The sequence below is a fragment of the Camellia sinensis genome, chromosome 2 (genome assembly GCF_055761805.1).
Source record: "Camellia sinensis isolate YWXY chromosome 2, ASM5576180v1, whole genome shotgun sequence".
NCBI classification, from domain to species: domain Eukaryota; kingdom Viridiplantae; phylum Streptophyta; class Magnoliopsida; order Ericales; family Theaceae; genus Camellia; species Camellia sinensis.
Window position 1 is genome coordinate 99,489,320 of NC_138962.1, and position 19,737 is coordinate 99,509,056.

At 37.9% G+C, this 19,737-nt stretch overlaps 1 pseudogene across 1 annotated transcript in view; it reads left to right on the plus strand.

Annotated features, from left to right (window-relative positions):
- Positions 1-19,737, plus strand: part of LOC114284292 (nuclear pore complex protein NUP107-like) — a 47,637-nt pseudogene that overhangs the window by 22,320 nt on the left and 5,580 nt on the right. Inside the window, exons 11-20 of the transcript XR_014361403.1 lie at positions 686-921; positions 1,000-1,057; positions 3,301-3,389; positions 3,877-4,008; positions 5,083-5,205; positions 6,409-6,507; positions 6,612-6,800; positions 18,815-18,989; positions 19,110-19,266; positions 19,438-19,640. The product of XR_014361403.1 is annotated as a nuclear pore complex protein NUP107-like (transcript). The remainder of the gene's footprint in view (positions 1-685; positions 922-999; positions 1,058-3,300; positions 3,390-3,876; positions 4,009-5,082; positions 5,206-6,408; positions 6,508-6,611; positions 6,801-18,814; positions 18,990-19,109; positions 19,267-19,437; positions 19,641-19,737) is intronic.

Below are 19,737 nucleotides of genomic sequence, written 5' to 3' on the forward strand. Positions count from 1 at the left end.
TGGCCGTGATTGGATAATAGAGTTGGGCCCTATTTGGGAAAAAGGATTGGGGCTAAAATAGCCTATAAAGACAAAAAAGGCTAAAATAGGCAATAAGACAAAATGTCACATCCTACACATCAATCAATCACTTTTCTCTCACAACCATATATTCAACTACTAAAAAATTCACGAATCATCACAAACACGACTTTTTTTCATCTCATAAAATAGCCAAAAAACCATAAAAGCCAACTAAAATAACCAAGTTCCCTAATGAGGCCTTAGTGGTATTTTAGCCATTATGAGGTCAATAGAGTATCATTCCAATAAACCCCCACCTTTTGAAGGGAGAAAAATAACGATCAAGCCACATATTTGCCTTCACAACAACCACATTGTATTGTTGTTTATGCTCGTCGCTTTCCATTGTCATGAATACTTTCTCATATTACACTAGTAGACAACTTAATCAAGTTCTGTGAATAAGCAATGTGTTAAGTTTAGAGCTTGAGGCAGTGAATTCTGATTCGTAGTTTAAATACGTAATTTGTTTAAATTGCTCAAATCTTGAGGTTTAGCTGCTTCCTTTGCAATATTTCTAGGCAGTTTTAGTTGCGTTGATCTTCATTTCTTCTCATTTTCTTGCCCTGTTACTTATGTAGTTTATAGTTATCTGGGAAATTAAATTCCAATGCTTTTGCAGTCAGCATCTTGGGCGATGGCCAAGCCATGGCTTAATGTTCAGGTGGATCTTGAACTAGCCCGCTTGCAACCAGGTGGAATGGATCAATTTAAAACTTATGAAGATGCAATTGACAGAAGTCATGGACAAGGAGACGGTGTTTCTCCATCTACAGTTGGACCAGAAAATTGGCCACTACAAGTTCTGAATCAGCAACCTTGGCATCTGTCTCCGCTTCTTCAGAAACTCCATTCAAGGTATACGTCGTCAATTTATTACGGTTTTCTAGTGGGGTATATTAGTATTTGATAATTCTATTTTTTTGCATGATTTAGCAACTCAGTACATGAAGCTATTACTCAAGAATGCAAGGAGCAGCACCGGCAAATTGAAGTAAGAGCATCTTCTTAGCAAAAGACTTCAGCATACTTGAATATTCAAATGCCACTTCTTTATACGGATTGATTTTGAACTCTAAAATAAAGTCTCACGGGCCACCTGTTCCACTATAAATAAGGGTGGTTATGACTTGCTGGAAATGATGTCTTGTTGATAGTTAACTTGTTTGATGGACTGCCTAAAAGCGGATTGTTTTGCAGTAATGTAAGGATCAAGCCACCTATTGCTGGTTTCAATCATCAAAGTTTATTTTAGGCTGTGTTTGGATCATAGATTTAGGTAGGGATTTGGAAACGTAAAGGGAAAAGGTACAAGTTAGTGAATTGTGAATGAAATATAGCTACATTTCACCAACATTTCCTTTTCCTTTTCCTTTTCCTTTTCCTTTTCCAAACTCTTACCCAAATCTATGATCCAAACACAAGCTTAAGGAATTTAACTCTGCTTTACTGGCTCTCACATCCTAAGCATGCATGAAAACTAATACATTGCACAATTACATAGTAATAACCGAAGTAGCAATATTTAGACCATTCAATGTCTCTATGTAGGAACAATATTTAGCCATGTTGAGTAGTAGATTATGAGTTCCAAAGTTAATTGGATATAAAGAAACTTCACGGTCGTTGCTGACTAGGTGACCAAACATGTTACGACACATTTGATGTTCAACATGCGTGAGATAGTATGCAAATGATATCATTTAGTTGACAAATAAGGGGGGCAAACTTTTAGGTTAAAATTGTGGGGACACTACTAAATCTAAAGGTTTTAGGTTAAATACGACCAAAACAAATTATGTGGAATGCAATTTTAGCGAACTTAGAAATAAACGTAAAGATCGAGTAAAACTTGAGGAGGGGTAAGTGGTACCCAAGAGTGGTCAATTTCTGATGTTTTGAGTCAATTATTCATAAAGATTGAGGAAAATGTGGCTCATAGAAAGAATTAGAGTTGGTTGGATTGCTATAACTTATAAGGCATTTTGAGAAAAAATGAATTTTGCTCGATGTCCGACTCAAATTCAAATAAATTTTGAGATTCTCAACCATTGCCGACAGTAGGATTGGTGAAACCATTTGTAATGTGATCAGATTGGGCGGGTTGGGTGATTCGGCGTTTTGAACACCCCTAAGTTAAAAGTGGCACCATCTCATGATAAAATGGAAGAAGGCCGTTTGCGATGGTATGACTATGAAGCACAGTCCCGCATTGCATGGGTATGAAACTAGTGTGCATTATATAAGCGTGTGCAACCTGGACCAACATGTGCACATGTAAGGAGGACTCATTTGATCCACATTGAGTGGTAAAAGAAGTAAAAGGCCCAGGAGGAGGAGGAGATGGATTGAGATGATAAGAAAAGAGATAATTGATTTGGAATTATTTGAGGATATGACTTAAAATATTGCCAGCTAAGGGAAATGACCATATATCCAACCACATGTAATAGGGAAAAAGTTTGTTTAGGTGAGTTGAGTAATTGGGTGCAGAAAGAACACAATTCTAACATGTGTTATTTGGTCTTGTCATTTATGAGGTGTTTTGTACTCTGTTGCTTAATATAATTCAGCTCCCTCTTTGGATGAGAAAAAGCAAAGGGTTTACAATATTTTGGTGACGAACCTATTGCTAGCAACTCATTAGTATCATATTGCCTTTACAATACTTTGCTGATTATCTGTTTAGCACAGCAGGTCTATTGTGCATTCATTGGATTACTTGTGTATCTCCTTTCTCGCCTTTGTATGTATTTCCATGTAGAATGGAAGAATTTCACGCCTTATCTTACTTTTGGCAGTTTTTTATTTTTTATTTAAAAAAAAAAACCTAATGTAGGTCCCTATACATCATGTCATGAATCATGACATCCGTGTAACCTGTTGATGAATTACATATATTTTTCTACTGCTTGTGTGTATTGTGTTGGGACACAAGGCTTACTTCGGTTTGGTTCTTGTGTATATTGTTCCAAGAAACAAGTTTGGAGCACCACTATTTGTTTTATTGTTTTTCTCTTCCTGACTTCTCTTTTTTCAAAGTCCTTGCATTGTATGTTTGCTTGCTCTGTTTAATTTTAATAAAAACAAAGTATCTATGCTTGGTCATTTTTGCTTTCTACTATGGAAAGAATTTTTTGCTTTTCTGTATACATAAGCAAATGTGGCAATTGTTTTAGTTTCCTCGGTTTGAATATGTCATTGGCCAGTCTTCTCTTACTGAACATTGATGTCCAGATGAATCTTATGATGGGGGATATACCGCATCAGCTAGACGTTATGTGGTCATGGATATCACCATCCGAAGATGAGGAAAACGTCTTCAGGTGATTTTTTACTTTTTATCTGCATTTAAAGTTAACCTTGTCTTTTAGATGTTCATGTGCCTATAACTTGTTATGGTCCTTCCAATTTGTGGCCACCTTTTATATTAGTTCTATTCTTTTTGTGATTAATGAAATAGATATAAAATCCAAGCGTCATTCACAGCTTTGTGTTGATCTATTTGAAAGCTAGGCCATGATAGGTGGCTGAAATATACTGCCAAATGCTTAAAAGGAAAACATCTTAAAATAACTCTGTTGATGTTTCTTACAGGCATTCCAAGTAGCATTCTGTTTCACTATGGGCCATGTTTGGAAATTTTTCTTCCATTTAAAAAAAATAAATAAATGAAAGTGAAAAGAACATACCGTGCACATGCATGCATGCATCCGTGTTTGCTTAAACACTATTTGTTATTATAAACATTCATCCACCTGAGCATGGGATACTCATGTCATTGAGCTGGCTGTGCTTTTTGCTTTCTCTCAGGCCTCATGGTGATCCTCAGATGATTTGCTTTGGTGCACACTTGGTTCTTGTGCTTAGATACTTACTTGTGGAACAAATGAAGGGTGCTTTCAAAGAGAAGATCATGACTGTTGGTGACCTCATTCTTCATATGTAAGCGTTTCTGAGCCATGCTTATTAATCATTCATTCTTACAAATCAATAGATTGTCATACCTAAAATAATTGTCACAGTGGAGTTATCTTTTTAACATGGTTAGAGTTGGACAATAATGTTTTACATAAAAAAACAAAGCCCAATTAGTACACATTAATGTGTTTGGGAGGAGAAAGATTGGGTACACACCTAACTTTTGGCATAGTGTTCAAAGTGGTTGCCCCGTGACTTGAACCCGTAACCTCAAGGTTATTAGGTCAAGGTTTTACCATTGAACCAATGGTCACCCCTAGACAATAGTATTTTACATGTGTCTATTATTTTTATTTGTGCCTTTTGTTTTGTTGTTTGTCCTCAGAGTTATCAAGGTAGAGAGTCCAGCTATGTCATGTTCATTTGCAATTATCATTTGAAAGAACATATAAAGATGATACAGTAGAACAATTCGTCTTCATATTCATTTTTGATAAGTAAGATAGTTGCACGGGTGGCAGGAGAAAGCACTCTAACAAGTAACAACTGATGGTAATTATTTATTAAAAATGAAAGAGTTACAGTTTTAAAGCATAGAATCAAGTTGGTTTCTTTAGAGAGAGTAACTGTATTAAAGCTAATTAGCGTTATCGAACACAAGTTACAACTGACATGTGACGTATTGTATAGAAAACCAAATCTCAATTGTTGTAATGGATTTCAGTTAGAAATTTTTTGGTCTGTATTTGCTTTTTGGTTTGTAAGACCTTGGTCTTTAGATTCTATAATTTGTACCAGTAATTTTCTTCTTGTCCATTGTATAAAGGACATGATGGCATCGATGTGGTCAAGTTGATTCATTTGAGAATCTCTTGGATAAGACTTGGCTTCATACCCCTGAAATGTGTGCCATCCGTAGATAGGATGGCTTACTTGCCTTGTGAAGAATGACGAAGGTTATGTTTTTTTTCCATTATATGATTTGGTAATATGTTAAACAAAGTCAGATACAATTGTCTACATTAGCTTGGTATTGCCATGCATTGGGAGACATTATGTGCAACCATTAACTGGGAAATGCAATTTCTAATTTTCCAGGTATGTGATATTTCTATTTTCAAAGCACCATGAAGAGTTGGTTGGCATCTATGCTTCTCAACTTGCACATCATCGTTGCATTGACCTCTTTGTGCACATGATGGAGTTAAGGCTGAACAGCAGGTGTTTTTTCAAGGCAGAACTGAAATTTGTTTCATCTTTTTAATAGTTTTGGAAAAATGCTATCCAAACTAACAAATCACAAATTTTTCTTGCTAACTGTACAATAATGAAACTTTGGAAACTGGACTCACTTCAATGATATAAGAGTTAAAAAGTTTGTATGATTTGTTTTGTGTATAGCATTACTCATTCTTTTGTTCTCCAACTTGTTCATTCCTTTTCCTTTATGTTTGATTTATTTAGTCTTTTTTTTTTTTTTTTTTTTTTCCCATATTTTTTTGGCCGGGCTGGAGTTGATGCTTCTTTAGGCTTGTGCACAATTTACAGGTGCCTCAATTGTGCTTCACTATTTATTATTGGGGGAATCACCGAACAGTGGGACAGGAAAAAAAAATTTACACAAAATGGAGGGGTGCAACTCCCCAGTGTTTGAGTTGCAGCCCATCAGAAAATGAGTTGCACCCTCCCATGTTTTGTTAATTTTTTTTTTTTTGGTCCTACACCCTGTATTGTAATTCACCCTACATAAAACTGAAGACGGCCATATAGTTGGAGGTGGTAATTTCAATCCAGGATTGAGTATTTTTTACAGATATGTTACTGAAAGAAGAGAATTTCTAGAAAATACTATAGTTCGGAAGAAAACAGTATTGGTCTTTGTAATGGTCCTATGTCCTCTCTATATATTAACAAAATGGGAAATTTTTTTTTTTTTTTTGTGTGTGCATACGGTTAGATATTTTTTTGTTTCTAAACATGCTCATTATGTTTGTATTGTATAAATGTACACTATTTTGCAAACATAATGAGCATGTTTATTCTGTGAATGCAGTGATAATGTTACTGTGCCCAGGTTTTCTCAGCTAAACTATGTTAGCAAGATTATCCGTGTTGTCATTAAGGAGGTGTATGGTTGTTTCTTTTGAAATGAGGAGCCTTGGCTTCTTTATTTCGTTGGCCTATGGGTACTGTACTGTGAACAGTTTTATAACTGTTCTCTTTGTTCATTTGCTGTAAAATATCCCACTAGCTGTGTGATAAACATGCTTCTAATTTCCCTTTTCAACAAATTGTGTGTAGAACTGGGTGGGAAAATGCTTTGCTACCAACTATCCTGGATACACAGAAAGATTATAAGATTCTTAAATATGAAGTTGTGAGTTTGTTTTTAATGTGGTAACATGTTGCTTTTTCTTTGGCCAGTGTGCATGTCAAATATAAAATCTTTGTTTCTGCTATTGAGTACTTACCATTTTCTCCTAGAGATGATTCGGAAGGCAGTTTCAAAGAAATTGTTGAGAGGTTTTTATCTATTTCCTTGACCTTAGTTTTATTGTTTGAGACAGGGTGAATTGAATAGTATTATTTTTATAACTGGGGAGTTCATTTACAACCTACTCTGACAGGGTTCTGTCAAGATCTCGGGAAATCAAAGCTGGAAAATATGATAAATCATCTGATATTGCTGAGCAACATCAGTTGCAGAGTCTTCAAAAGGCTATGGTTGTACAATGGCTCTGCTTTACACCTCCCTCCACTATTAATGATGCTCAGGCTTCTAGTGCCAAACTTCTCCTCCGAGCACTGTTACACAGGTATATATATATATTTGTACTTCTATTTGTATTTGGTCCCATAAAAATTGCAACAGGTCTCTTCTATTTACACGGACAGTTTTCCACACGCACAAAAATCGGAAAAGTGGGAGGATTATCTCAAATGTTAGAGAGGTCAATCAATATACATCTACCAACTCAAGTCTGTAGGTATTAGGTATCAGGTATCAGAGGTGGTGATGCAGAGTATAAGAGGCTCAAGGAAGGCTAAATTTAAAGAATCGATGATATTTAGACATTGGCATGATTTCAAAAAGAAAGTCATAGGAATTTTATATAATTATGTTTATAGTATTATTAGAGTCTAATTTTATGATTTTTTTTTTTTTGTTTTCTAGTCTTTTTAAGTCAAAGGTATTTTAGTAGTTTCAAATTTGTTGACATGGGCTGCAGCGGTTGCCCATGAATTGTCTTATGGGTCTAGTTATTTAATTGGTTTTTATTTATGCTTTTTATTTGGTCTTAAGTTGGTTTTGGAAGTCAAAAATAGTTTTAGTAGTTTTTTTTTTTTATTCTAGTTGGTTTAGGAAGTCTCCTAGTTCTATATAAAGCCATCTAATGCTTATAATTTAATGGAGTCGATATATTGAAAATATTTCAATGCTTTGAAGCTTTCTTATGGACTGTGAAAGCTCCAAACTCCATTAGGGTTTGATAATAACTAAGAAAGCTTTCTTAGTCCCAATAATAACCAAGGGATTTTAGGATTGATTCCTAAACCTATCTTCTTCTTCTCACATACCCTAGTTATTAATATTGGGTTACTATTCACAGCCCTCAACAAGTGCACTTTTCAACCTCAAAGCCCTATCCATTCACCCCCAAATCAACTTTAATCCCTTCTTATACCTATTAGCTCTTAATTTAACTGTTAAAGCTTAAATTACTCACTGTTTAGGTCATCATAGGAGTTGCATGGGTAGGTATGATATCTTGGGAGGTGTATCAAGGCATGTAGCAGGCGAGAGTGAAAGGTCAATGTCCCCTCTCGTTAAGCCTAGTCAAGGTGGAGTTATTTTCTTAGGGTGGCCAGTTATCCTTGACAAACCCTTGATCCTAGCCTCCAATCTATAATCCTTAAATGATCTTGAGTAGTGAATGCCTAGGGAGACATAGGGAGTGCATAAGGGAGACATAGGCAAGCTGAGGACCAGGTTATGTTGATTGAGTCGAGATAGTCATTCTCGAGTGTTCCTAGAAAGAATGAGGTACAAAGAACAATGGGAAACATAGGCTCTAGGCAAGTTGGGTGCTCTAGAGCCATGGTGTTATTGAATAGGTTATGGCTAAGCAGTGAACTCGGCTTTGCCACATATGCTCCCAACCATGCATTGTGCTCTTCATACTTTGACTCATTCACTTTGGAGCGCTTGCCTGTTAGGGCAGCACCTGCTTTAGTGAGCTAAGCATCCATACTTGGTGTGTATACTTAAGCTAGGCATACAACCTCAATTTGTCTTGTGAGGACATCGTCGGGTCTCCGAGCTTTGTCATGTAGAGGCATGGTGATAATATCGTGGTGCTCGTAGGGCTCACCACATGTCGGGGCGGTATAAGTACTCACAGCGTCAAAATCCTTTTGTGGTATTGCTTGACCAAAATTTCAAGTCCCATAATCGATGACTAGTGGAATTGTGAGTCTTCTTTTGTCCCCTGTACGCATGCTATATTAACTGCAAGTGTTCACGAGTTGAGTCGGGTCGGGTTTACCCTTAATCCGCCGGCCGAACCGAACCATCAGGTGAAGAAATCAATCACTCCGTTATTGATCGATATACTGTTCAAAATCAACCGAATCATAGACCTCGGTTTAATAGTCAGTTCAATCGATTTTGAAGATCCAGCAAAGGTAGAGAAAGAGTAGAAAAAAATTTATAAAAAATGAAATTCAAATTTCAAAACAATACACCGTAAAACTTATATATATATATATGCACATATTTACAGATCTGTGCAAGAGAGAGTGGAGGAAGAAAATGAGGGAAAACGGAGAGAGAGAGAGAGAATCGCAACCGCATCTGCAACCACCATGACCGCCAATGCTTGCCGTCTCGATCACCCTTGTCTGCCACTGTCACTGTCACTGTCACCACCACCATTAAAGAGGGGAGGAAGATTGAAGATGGGAGGGAAAAGAGAGAGAAGCAGAGATGAGAGAGGGAGAGTGAGAGGTAGAATATTTCTTAAGACTCCATGGAGAGAAGAAAAAACAAAGTGTGAGTGACCTATAGAGTGAAGAGAGACTGAGAGATAGAGAGTCTTCTTAGTTTTCTAGAAAAGACTTTTAGGGTTTATGAAAGTGAAAAACATTGAATGGCTATGAAGAAAAATAGGAGAAAGTGAGAGAGAGTGAGAGATAGAAAGTATCTTTGTTTTTTGGGAAAGTCTTTGGGTTTATGAGAGAAAGATATTGAATGGTTATGAGAAAGTGTAACAGTCTGTCATAGAGAACTCAGACTGGCACAAGTGTACTTCCAAGGCCACCAGTATAAAATGCTATATAATTATATTTATTTGGTCAGGTGTGTATTTTTTGTATCCATTTCCGACCGCAAACTGGTGAAATAATATATTAGAAAACCGTAGCCAATCATTCACTTGCTCGAAATTGTCTCTAACATCATGAGGCAGTCTGTGTCGGACGATTTATGCGGGTTAGTAGGTATAATGAACAACCCTACTATTAACCCAAACATCCCATCCTTAATAATAACTTCTACACCTAGGTATTTCTCAACTCGTTTTCAACTTGCCAGTGTAATGGATGCTAATCTTTTTTTTCAACTTGCCAGTGTGCGATCTGCCTTTTACCTTTTGGAATGATCAGGTTTTCCAGATCATAGGAGAGAAATGTGGTGGTTTGTTGGAAGTTGATCGAAGAACCATAGCTTTGGATAATCTTTTTGAGGCTAGGTTGAAAGTCAGAGGCTTCGACTCTGGTTTTCTACCGGCGTTCATGGAGGTGAAGGTGGAAGGACGATCGTCAATGGTTTGTCTGAAATCTTTGTCCAAGACAGTGCGCCGCCAAGTGGAAACGTGGCCAAAGGTTTTCCGACCAGCACCTTCAAGCGATCCCATCGCCGATGACATGGAAGTTGATAGGTCAGGGAGGACACGTGGAAACTTGGTTAGGGGAAGTCGAAGGGGCGAAGGAGTTGAAGGGTCTGGGGACAGATTCGGTGATGTAGTGGAGGTAGGGGGAAGACCAAGAGATAGGGGGATCAAAATGATATTGAATGGGCCACAGATGGAACATGATGGGCCGAGTAAAATTTTGGGTTCAAGTGATTTACTACATGTGGGCCAGGAGTTTAATTATCAAAAGCCCATTTCTGTTTTTCCAAGGGATGGGCCATTTTCTAAACAATACAAGGAATATAATGGTGGGCCTAATAGAAGTGACGAGCTCAGTTCAAATGAATTGGGCCCAGTGGGTTATATGAATGGGGCTCATATCTTGGAGGAGGGAATTAGGGCTGAGTCTCAACCATTGGGAGCTGAAGTTCGACCTGATTTGATCGAAGACGAAGGACAACCACTTGGAGTGAGAGAGATCCAATGACGGCTGTCGTTTGGCACGAAAGGAGGTGTCGATGGCGAAGGTGATGGGTATTTACAGAGGGACAGTCAGGATTGACTAACGCAGGAGGAGATTCAGCTTGGTTTAGCTGATAGGGTGGACGACTCTGTTGAAGGAGAGCTGAGACTAGCGGCGGAAGTGGATGAATGGGTCAATGAAAGAATCGAAGAAGAGAATGATGCTGAATTGTTGAGTCAAAAGGTGGATGAAGGGTGTTTCGAGCCTACTGAAGTGTTGCAAGCCTTGAATATTTATGGGTCTGGGTCTGAGGAGAGTTCAGAGTATGACTCTGGTTCAGGTTGTGAAGAAGAAGATCAAGAAGAATCTGATCTCGAGCTTATTAATCTTTTTACTGAGAAGGACAATGTTGAGGAGGACGAAACTGAGAACGACATTATCAAGGAGGATGAAATTGAGGTCTCCGAAACAATGGATCATGTCAGTGACTCTGTTCATCATGACTATACATAACTGTCATCACAGAGGGGTCACATTGTTATTCCTGACTCTTTCTCTTAGGGATGGGATAGGGGTTTCTCAATGTCTTGGTCTCAAGTGTTCTGTTAGGGGAAGGGATGATAGAGGAGTCACTCCAGATATCTCGAGAGCCATGAGGGATGTTCCTATCACTAACCCTGTATCCTATAATGCAAATATAAATGCAGGCCAAGTAAATGACGCTCAAGAGGGAGCTTCTGTAATGAATTTGCACAGAAGAGGCTGTGTTTTTAGTAGTTTGAGGGATAGTGAGGTAGAGACAGAGCGTTGGTTGATGGAGTTGAGCAAGTATGCGTCATGTCCAATTGAAGAGAATGAAGTACCCCATTTCAAGCATTTGCTTCAAGTTATGGGGCTGCCCCTAGTAAGTTTAAATGGTAAAGGGTGATGGTAGTGGAGTGGATAATAGTGTCACTAGAGGAGAGAGTACTAGACGAGGAGGGGTTTCGGTTAGAAAGGGGGCCAGGGAGTTAAGGAATTTGGTGAGTACAATTAATTACGACAGAAGGCATGTGGAGGTTAGGGGTGACAATGATTATCAATGAAGATTGTTAGTTGGAATGTGAGGGGTTTGGGATCCCGAAAGAAAAGGGGGATCATTAGGGGTTTTTTGAGGACACATCAACCTGACATAGTCATTTTTCAAGAAACTAAAGTAGAGGCTTGTGATAAGATTTTTATTAAAAGTATTTGGGGAACTAGACATAAAAGGTGGGCTTTTGTACCGTCAGTGGGAAGGTTAGGAGGTATTTTAAGTATTTGGGATGAGAGGGTTGTGTCAGAGTGTGAATCAGTAGTCGGGGAGTTTTCACTATCAATTAGGTTTAGGAATCTAGATCTCAGTGAGTGGTGGTTGTCGGGGGTATATGGTCCAAATGGCCCTTCTAGGAGAAAGGATTGGTGGGATGAGTTATTTGGTTTATTTGGGTTATGCTCTCCTAATTGGTGTTTAGGGGGGGATTTTAATGTGGTTAGGAAGGTTTCGGAAAAGCTTAATGGGAACAGAATCAATAGGAGTATGAGAGATTTTGATGGTTTTATTAGAGGGTGCGAGTTGGTTGACCCTCCTCTATTTAATGCTAGGTTCACATGGTCTAATTTAAGGGAAAGGCGGGTATGTTGTCGATTGGACAGATTTTTATTTTCTTTGGGGTGGGAGGGGGTTTTTCCCAATGTTAGGCAGGAGGCATTACCAAGATTGGTATCTGATCACTGTCCAATGGTGTTTGAGAGTTGTCCTTTTAGGTGGGGTCCGGCTCCATTTAGATTTGAGAGTATGTGGTTGGAACATCATTCATTTAAAGAGGCCTTTGAGGAGTGGTGGAATTCTGCTACTTGTCAGGGGTGGGAGGGTTATAGATTCATGAGAAAGTTGAAAGTGATTAAAGAGAATGTGAAACAGTGGAATAGGGAGGTTTTCGGGAACTTGGAATCAACTAAATGTTAGGTTTTACGCAGGATTGAGGAGATAGATACTTTGGAGATGCAAGGGAGTGAGATTGAGGCCTTGAGGGGAGAGAGGAGGGAGTTAGGTTTGAAATTGGAAGAGTTGAATCTTAGGGAGCAGATTTTTTGGGCACAAAAAGCAAAGGTGAATTGGCTAAAGGAAGGGGATGTTAGTTCAAAATTTTTTCATAGAATTGCGGATGGGAAAAGGAAGAAGAAATTCATTAAGCGATTGGAAGTAAGGCCAGGTGTAGTGGTGGATAGAGGAGCAAATAGTTCGGGGGATTTTTTTATTTTTATTCTAATTTGTTTTCGGCGGATGATATTGTTAGGCTTGGGATAGACGGGCTTGAGTGGCAGCCTATTGATCAGGAAATTGCGATGTGGTTAGAGCGACCTTTTGAGGAAAACAAGATTAGGGAAGCAGTTTTTGAGTGTGAAAGGGATAAGGCTCCGGGTCCAGACGGATTTTCCATGGTCGTTTTTTCAAGACTGCTGGGAGGTGGTGAAGGGGGATTTGGTAAGAGTTTTCATGGAGTTTTACGAGACAGGGGTGGCTAATTTATGTACAAATGCCACTTTTATCTGTTTGATTCCTAAGAGGTAGGGAGCCATTAGAATGGGAGAATTTAGACCCATTAGTTTGATTACATCACTCTACAAGATTTTGGGTAAGATATTGTCAAAAAGGCTGAGATGTTCCGTAGGGGACACAATTTCTCAGACACATGGGGCTTTTGTGCAAGGTAGACAGATTCTAGATGTGGTTCTGGTGGCAAACGAGGTGGTAGAGGAGTGTCGGAAGTCGGGAAAGGTAGGCATTGTGTTCAAGGCAGATTTTGAGAAAGCGTATAATCATGTAGATTGGCGTTTTTTAGATTTCGTGATGAATAAGAAACGGTACGGTGTGAGATGGAGATCTTGGATTAGGGGTTGTTTAGGGTCTTGTAATATGTCGGTGATAGTTAATGGTAAGCCAGGGAAGTGTTTTAAGGCCTCACAAGGGTTGAGACAGGGAGACCCTTTATCTCCTTTTCTATCCATTTTGGTAGTGGATGTGTTAGGTAGGATGATTGACAGAGCTAAAGAGGTAGGCCTGTTTGAAGGCTTACAAGTTGGTAGAGATAGAATTAGTGTGTCACATTTGCAATTTGCGGATGACACTATTTTCTTCTCTACGGGGGACGAGTGCCAAGTGGCAAACCTTTTTTCTGTGGTAAGGCTCTTTGGGGTGATTTCAGGGCTTAAGGTTAACCTAGAAAAGAGTAGGGTGGCGGGTATTAATGCCGATCCTAGACTGATTCAAAGTGTGGCCGATTTGCTTGGTTGCGCAATTGAGACTTTTCCTATGAAGTATTTAGGCCTCCCACTGGGAGGTAACCCAAGAGGTGACAGTTTTTGGAATCCAGTGGTAGAAAGGATAGGTAAGAGGTTAGAAGGGTGGAGTAGGGCCTTATTGTCCCGTGGGAGTAGGTACACTTTGGTTCAGACAGTGCTGAGTGGGATTCCTATTTATTTCTTGTCTTTGTTCAAGATTCCGGTCAAGGTAGCAAAAACCATAGAAAAGCTAATGAGAGATTTTCTGTAGGGAAGGGAAGGATGAAGGAAGGAAGGATCATTTGGTTAAATGGAAAACGGTGTCATTACCAAAGGAGAAGGGGGGCTTGGCAGTTGGTAATATACTGGCTAGAAATATGGCTTTATTGGGCAAGTGGTTATGGAGATTCCCAATTGAGCGTGATTCATTATGGCATGCAGTTATCAAAAGTAAATATGGGTTGCATGTTAATGGTAGGGACTCTCGGGTGGTTTCTAGGGGTAATGGGCGTGCTCCGTGGAAGTCTATCTCTCATATTTATCCAATTTGGTCCCAATTCATTTCTGTGAGGGTGGGTAAGGGGGACACGGTAAGATTTTGGGAAGATGTTTGGGTGGGTTCTTTGTCCTTTGCTGAATCCTATCCGCTTCTGTATAGAGTTTCTCAATCTCATAATTGTTCTGTTTCGTCCGTGGCTGTTTCTTCGCTGGCTCCTTGTTCGTGGAATTTTAATTTTTCCCGTCATCTTCATGATAGGGAAGTTCCCGAGTTGATATCTTTATTGTCAAGGCTTGAAAATGTTTCTTTGTCTCCAATTTTAGAGGATCGATGGTTTTGGAATATTCATTCGTTAGGATCTTTTACTTGCAAATCCTTTCTGGATAAAATCATTGATATTCCGCATGTACCTCAGTTTTTGTTTCACAAAAAGATTTGGAAGGCATGTGCTTCTCTTAAGGTGAAAGTTTTCATGTGGATCTTGGTGCATGGAGGCACTTTGACAAATGATTCATTGCAAAAGAGAAGACCTTCATGGTATCTTAATCCTCAATGGTGCATAATGTGTTGCAAAAGTGGAGAATCTTTGGATCATCTTTTTTTGTATTGTTCGGTGGCAGGGCTTTTGTGGAATAGGGCATTTGGTTTGGACAATGTAGATTGGGTGGCTCCTAAAGGAGTTGCTCAAATACTATTATTTGATTTTCAAGTTTTTGGAAGGTCAAAAAGGGCTAAAGTTCTTTGGAGTTGTGTAGTCTTTGCAATCTCCTGGGTCATTTGGCTGGAGAGGAATGGGCGTATTTTTGAAGGAGGAAATAGTGATATAGATTATTTATGGGATAAAGTGAGATACTTGGCATCTTTTTGGACTTCGGCGAGTCCTGTGTTCCGCGAGATCCCTTTGTTTTTGATTGCTTCAGATTGGGTGTCGGTTTGCTTTGAATAATATGTAGTTGGTGGTCTTTTGGTTTTGTTTGTCTTCTTTGGATGTATTTTTTCTTTTTCCTTGTTGAGGATGCCTCATCCTCTCTTTCTTTTTGGCCTTGTGCCTTAATAAAAATTTTCTTTTCTGTTGCTGATCAAAAAAAAAAAAAAAAAAAAAAAAAAAAAAAAACATTGCCAACTTCTCAATAACCTTGTTTGGAATTGATGGTATTTGAAATGTTTTGGTTGTAGTTTTCTCTATAGTGGATCCATTATTATCTATAAAGGAATTTCATGATTTTATATGTCAAGACTGTAGGTTTTATGAGAAATTTGTATATTCAATTGTATATATAGTTACATCAAAACCTCAGTATATGTAACCCGTTACCTAAAACTAAAGAGGAAATACAAAGATTACATGATCACAATCATACCTAGTATAACATAATTACAATCGTGCCTAAATCAAGCCTACTATATACAATCAGAACTATGCCTAATATAGAATATATACAATATATTCTCACAAAGACATTTCAATAGTAGCTTTAAACTAAAGGCCTTGCAATATGTGAAAGAAAATTCTTTGGTTGGAAAAATATTTTATATGTGAAACACCAGGCAACAACTCTAGAAAGTGAAGTTTGTAAAGGCAGATCCTTCTATGAGGCTTTGAATCCACTTGAAATGTAGAAAAATTGTCTCATGAAGACTCATTCTAATACAAACAGTAAAGAAAAAGTCAAAAAAGAATAGCCCCCTTCCACAACTTGATGTCAGGCATATATTGTGACCGGAAAATGTTTCTTGAGAAAATGGTTCGACATAAAGGAAAGGAAAATAAAATAGAAATAATTTGTTTTCTCGTTATTTATTCAGTTTAAAAGAAAATTTATGTAAAAAAATAATTTCAACTTTTCCGTGATGCTGAATCCTGTACTTTTTATAGGAAAGGATTTGAGGAAAACTAGTTCCTTAAAGAAAATAGTTATGGTGGAACCTACATTTTCTTGTAACAACTGAACACGTGTACATGACAGTAAAAGAAAATGATTTTCCTTTCCTTTCCTGTCCTGTCCTGTCCTGTCACTTGAAGCAGCCTAGGCGTTCTTGAGTCTTCAGAGGATGTGTCCATTAGAGTGGAATTTTTATTTTTTTTCCCCTCCTATTGGTGCTTTGTTGGCTGCAACTGGAAGTTGAGTTCAAAAATAAAACACCTTGCTCAAAAAGAGGCTTTTCTGCATACCTCCAGATTCAACTTGGAAACAAGTGGTCCATAAGCCCATGTACTCAAGTAATTATTGAAGCTTTAAATGAATTGTAAATACTTCAGAATGATCCCTATCATTTATTTTTGTTTATATGCTTAATTGCACTCTTAAGAAGCATGAACATGGACACGGGGTACGGTGATCTCAAAAAATGCAACACGGACCCGGTGGTGACACAACAATAAAATATTTTTTCATATATTTTTATTTGCTATGTAGATTAATATTACATCTACAAACAATCAAAATTAACAAAATCTAACACTAATTCTTTGAAAAAAAAAAAAAAGAACTTTTAAATTAACACTTATCATTTATGTCTTCTTTTTTTTTATAGATGATCTATTAATTATTTAAATCTAAGAAAAAAAGAATAAACATCCAGTGTTTTAAAAGGCGCGCTTAGGCGCGCGCCTAAGCGCGAGGCGCAATGAGGTGCAGCCTTGCGCTTTGAACAGATCGAGGCAAGGCGCAACATGCGAGGCGCAACTTAGGCGCTGAGGCGAGGGCTTTTTTTGAGGCGCAAGGCGTGGGCTTCATGGGCTTTACCCATTTTTCTACTCCAATTGTTGATTAAGTGCTTTTTTTGTGGACATGCCCACAGGGATTCAAAACTATTCAATATAAAATGACCAAATGTAGTCAAAAGAGAGCAAAAAGTGATAAAAAATTGAATGTTATACTTTATATCTTTTGTTGGATATTATATTTCTAATTTTTAGAAAATTGAATGTTATGTTCAGAAATTATCGAAAATGGTTATGATTTTTTAAATATTATATATATATATATATATTTGTTATGTTGAAAAATTTGCCTATTTTATAATTTTGCTTTTCTTCTACTACTTGAGCTTCGCTTTGGTGAGGCACGCGCTTCGCCTCGCGCCTTGCCTCGCGCCTCGCGCTTAGGCTATAGCAGACCGTATCGTCTCGGTGCGCCTAGAGCCTTTTAGAACACTGTAAACATCCAACATTCACCAAAAGCACTTGTTTTGAAAATAAATAAGGGGACACGCCATGTGTCCTATATGTGTCCCCGAAGTGGTGCCACGTGTCCCCTAAAAATGAATTAATTAAATAAGGGGACACGACATGTGGCATGTCCTATGCGTGTCCCCGCAATGCCTGCGTGTCCAATACGGCTATGACACTCGTTTTGAAGTGTCGATGCTTCATAGATTGCACTAACATAATCAATGTGAATGGCTCTACCAAATTATGGATAAATGTGGGTTATCAAGTGTGAGTATGAAGGTTTGGGCATGAAGATAGTCACTTTGTTGAAAAATTACAAAAGGTTTTGTTTGTACCTACGCCAAATGTGAGGTTTGTTCCTAGTTTGATCTGTTCCCCATATTGGAGAAATCAACACTAGGTAATTTCCTTCTCACCCATATAGTTATGCTTAAATTTGACTTTCTCCTAATACTTTCAATAGGTCGAACCAACACTAGCTAATTGGCTTTGGCCTCACCTGGTTATAAATTTCTTTACCCATCTGATGTCTACCAAGTTACAGGAGTGTATTTAGTACAAGGGTAATGGAACTTAGATGAATACAAATATGAGTCATTTTCCCTGTGTCTTGAATTGTGGGGTTTTCCATATCATACATTTGGTTCTAGTACTGACATTTGATACTTGTATACATGTCCACAAATCATGTAAAAAATGTTTTTTTTCAGTGAATGATGAGAGCTTAGTGATTTTTATTTTTATTTTTGTTCTTTACATGATTTAAAATTGGAAGCAATTACATTTGTGATATTGTCTTTAATGCTAGTGCTTCTGGGTTCTGAACTATGTTACCTGGGACATGGATCGTTCCAGTACGTGGAACGGGAACGAGAACGGGCACGTGGTATGCCACATGCTCTAAAATGTGGTATGATAGGGGTAGACTTGCATATATTGTACTTAAAAATTTAAGGTACTTCTAAAATAATTTTTTTAAAACTATTAGACATCCAATAAATGTAATATTTTCTATTAGCATTATGACCCATTTTTTTTTGTTGATATTTTTGTCTTGTCAAAACTTAACTCACCTTAGATTTTAGTTCATTATATTTGATATTTTTCCTCCTAAGGTAACATTTAAGGAAATATATTGAAAAAAACTTTTGGAATCGCTTTGGATCACTAAATTTATCATTTTGGAACGGAAGTGTACCATGTTTTGGAACGTGCATACCGATACGTAATTTGTTAGGGTATTAGCGTTTTCTGGTAACCCAGGTTTTGAACATGTTTTTCTTGTTCCTTTGATTAAGCTCTACCATCTATTTGTGGTTTGAATTTGTCTAGTTTCTCCCATTGTCTGCTACTGTGGTCTCTTCTTGCATTATTCTTATACATGCTTGACTAATGACTTTACTATTTTTCTTACCTAACTATTTTCTTGTTCTCATCTTGTTGGCTTGCTATATACTGATCTTTCATTGTTATTGTAGCAACATACTGTTCAGGGAGTTTGCTCTTATTTCCATGTGGAGGGTGCCTGCAATGCCCATAGGTGCCCACACATTGCTAAGTTTTCTAGCTGAGCCTTTGAAACAGCCAACTGAAACTCTTCTTTCTACTGAGGATCATGATGTTTCTGAGAACCTAAGAGAGTTCCAGGACTGGGTATGGTTTTATTTAGATCTGTTTTTGTTCATTGCACTCAATGTTGTTTATGCTTTTTTTTGGCCTCGATACATTATCACTTCTAAGACTGCAAGTTTGTACAATGTTTCATTAAATCAGAGCGAGTACTACTCTTGTGATGCAACTTATCGCAACTGGCTGAAAGTTGAGTTAGAGAATGTGGAAGTTTCTCCCCTTGAATTGTCAGTCGAGGAAAAGCAAAGAGCGATTGCCGCAGCTAAGGAAACACTAAATTCATCATTTTCACTGCTCTTGAGTGAGTTGATTTGACTATATGCTACAAACATTGCATGTAGAGATCATTGGATTAGCCAGGATGTTTATTTGTGTAGTTTTTATTACGGATCGTTGACTTGGTCACATCATTTTATGTTCTTCCACTTTTGAGCTTTCAGGTTTGAATTAATTGATATATTTTATTTTTTAGGAAAAGAAAATCCATTGTTGGTTCCCACTGAAGATCGTGTTTATGAATCAGTAGAACCTTTGTTCCTAGAATTGCGTGCCATTGCAATGCTCTGTCTGCCTTCTGGTGAATGTATGTGCCCAGATGCCACCTTGTGTGCAACACTAATGAGTGCCCTTTATTCTTCAGTAAGTGAGGAAGTTGTCTTAAATCACCAGCTCATGGTATGTTGCTTCCTTTTGTCCTGTCATATGATTCAGAGGGATAGGGGCCAAATGAAATGGTATATTAGTTTTTGGTAATTTGAGGATAGCTTTACAC